Below are 2,551 nucleotides of genomic sequence, written 5' to 3' on the forward strand. Positions count from 1 at the left end.
CATTCAGATCCAGCACTCAATATGTCAGCAAATTTGGAAAACTCAGCAGTGGCCACAGCACTGGAAAAGGTCAGTTTTCATTCCAATCCCAAAGAAAGGCAGTGCCAAACAATGTTCAAACTGCTGCACAATTGCACTCATCTCACATGTTATCAAAGTAATCCTCAAAATTCTCCAAGTTAGGCTTCAACAGTACATGAACTGAGAACTTCCAGATGTTCAAGCTGGATTTAGAAAAGGCAGAGGAACCAGAGATCAAATTACCAACATCCGCTGGTTCATAGAAATAGCAAGAGAGCTCAATCTGTCGCTGTCTCTTCCGCTGGCCTCTCGCTGCAGCTGAATTGCCAAGATGTCGCTTTCTAACAAGCTGACTCTGGACAAGCTGGATGTGAAGGGGAAGTGGGTCGTCATGAGAGTAGACTTCAATGTTCCTATGAAGAACAACCAGATAACAAACAACCAGAGGATCAAGGCTGCTGTTCCAAGCATCAAATACTGCTTGGACAATGGAGCCAAGTCAGTTGTTCTTATGAGCCACCTGGGCCAGCCTGATGGTGTCCCCATGCCTGATAAGTACTCCTTGCAGCCAGTTGCTGTAGAACTCAAATCTCTGCTGGGCAGGGATGTTTTGTTCTTGAAGGACTATGTGGGCCCAGACGTGGAGAAGGTTTGTGCTGACCCAGCTGCTGGGTCTGTCATCTTGCTGGAGAACCTTTGTTTTCATGTGGAGGAAGAAAGGAAGGGAAAAGATGCTTCTGGGAACAAGGTTAAAGCTGAACCAACCAAAATAGAAGCCTTCCGAGCTTCACTTTCTAAGCTAGGGGATGTTTATGTCAACGATGCTTTTGGCACTGCTCACCGAGCCCAGAGCTCCATGGTAGGAGTAAATCTGCCAAAGAAGGCTAGAGGTTTTTTGATGAAGAAGGAGCTGAACTACTTTGCCAAGGCCTTGGAGAGCCCCGAGTGACCCTTCCTGGCCATCCTGGGCGGAGCTAAAGTTGCAGACAAGATCCAGCTGATCAATAATATGCTGGACAAAGTCAATGAAATGATTATCGGTGGTGGAATGGCCTTTACCTTCCTTAAGGTGCTCAACAACATGGAGATTGGCACTTCTCTGTTTGATGAAGAGGGATCCAAGATTGTCAAAGACCTGATGTCCAAAGCTGACAAGAATGGCGTGAAGATTACTTTGCCTGTTGACTTTGTCACTGCTGATAAGTTTGATGAGAATGCCAAGACTGGCCAAGCCACTGTGGCCTCTGGCATACCTGCTGGCTGGATGGGCTTGGATTGTGGTCCTGAGAGCAGTAAGAAGTATGCTGAGGCTGTTGCTCGGGCTAAGCAGATCATGTGGAATGGACCTGTGGGTGTATTTGAATGAGAAGCTTTTGCCCGAGGATCCAAAGCCCTTACGGATGAGGTGGTGAAAGCCACTTCCAGGGGCTGCATCACCATCATAGGTGGTGGAGACACTGCAACTTGTTGCGCCAAATGGAACACGGAGGATAAAGTCAGTCATGTGAGCACTGGGGGTGGCGCCAGTTTAGAGCTCCTGGAAGGTAAAGTCCTTCCTGGAGTGGATGCTCTCAGCAGTGGTTAGTACTTTTCTGCCTTCTGGTTCCTGTGCATAGCCCCTAAGTCAATATAGCATTGTCTGCATCTCCACTTGGCATTAGCTAATGTCTTCCCCCTTGTCAATAATCAGCTAGTGGCCAAGAGATGTAGTGCCAGGAACCCTCAAACAGTTGCAGAACATCTCAGCTCATCTTTGCTGTACCTGGGAATTGCCTACATTCTTCAAGATCCCATTTGAGTTTCTTAGAGACTAAACCGTTGTGCATTCTAGAGTACATATATTTATATTATGCCTGTTAAAGAAAGTGGGCTGTGTTAGCTTAGTTCTCTTTCTGAAGTAGCTTATTCTGATTAGCTTTGTCATTGTTTCACTACTCAGCATGGAAACAAGATAAAATTCCAATTATTGGTATGGAGGGAGATGAAGTTGGTGGTATATTAAATAAATAAAAAGATCCATTGAAACGGGAAAAAAAAAAAAAGAAAGAAATAGCAAGAGAATTCCAGAAAAACATCTACTTCTGCTTTATTGACTATGCCAAAGACTTTGTGTGAATCACAATGAACTGTGGAAAATTCTTAAAAAGATGGGAATACCAGACCACCTTACCTGCCTCCTGAGAAATCTGTATGCAGGTCAAGAAGCAACAGCTAGAACTGGACATGGAACAACAGACTGCTTCCAAATTGGGAAAGGAGTCCGTCAAGTCTGTATATTGTCAGCCTGCTTATTTAACTTCTATGCAGAGTACATCATGTGAACGCCAGGCTGGATGAAGCAGAAGCTGGAATCAAGATTGCTGGGGAAAATATCAGTAACCTCAGATATGCAGATGACATCACCTTTATGGCAGAAAGTGAACAGGAACTGAAGAGCCTCTTGATGAATGTTAAAGAGGAGAGTGAAAAAGCTGGCTTAAAGCTTAACATTCAGAAAACTAAGACAATGGTATCTTCCTTCATCTATTTA

The 2,551-nt window shown here is 44.6% G+C and overlaps 1 pseudogene; it reads left to right on the forward strand.

Annotated features, from left to right (window-relative positions):
- Window positions 1-304: 304 nt before the first annotated feature.
- On the forward strand, window positions 305-1,976 carry LOC133046522 (phosphoglycerate kinase 1-like; annotated as a pseudogene).
- The last annotated feature ends 575 nt before the right edge of the window (window positions 1,977-2,551 follow it).

The sequence above is a fragment of the Dama dama genome, chromosome 25 (genome assembly GCF_033118175.1).
Source record: "Dama dama isolate Ldn47 chromosome 25, ASM3311817v1, whole genome shotgun sequence".
Lineage (NCBI taxonomy): Eukaryota > Metazoa > Chordata > Mammalia > Artiodactyla > Cervidae > Dama > Dama dama.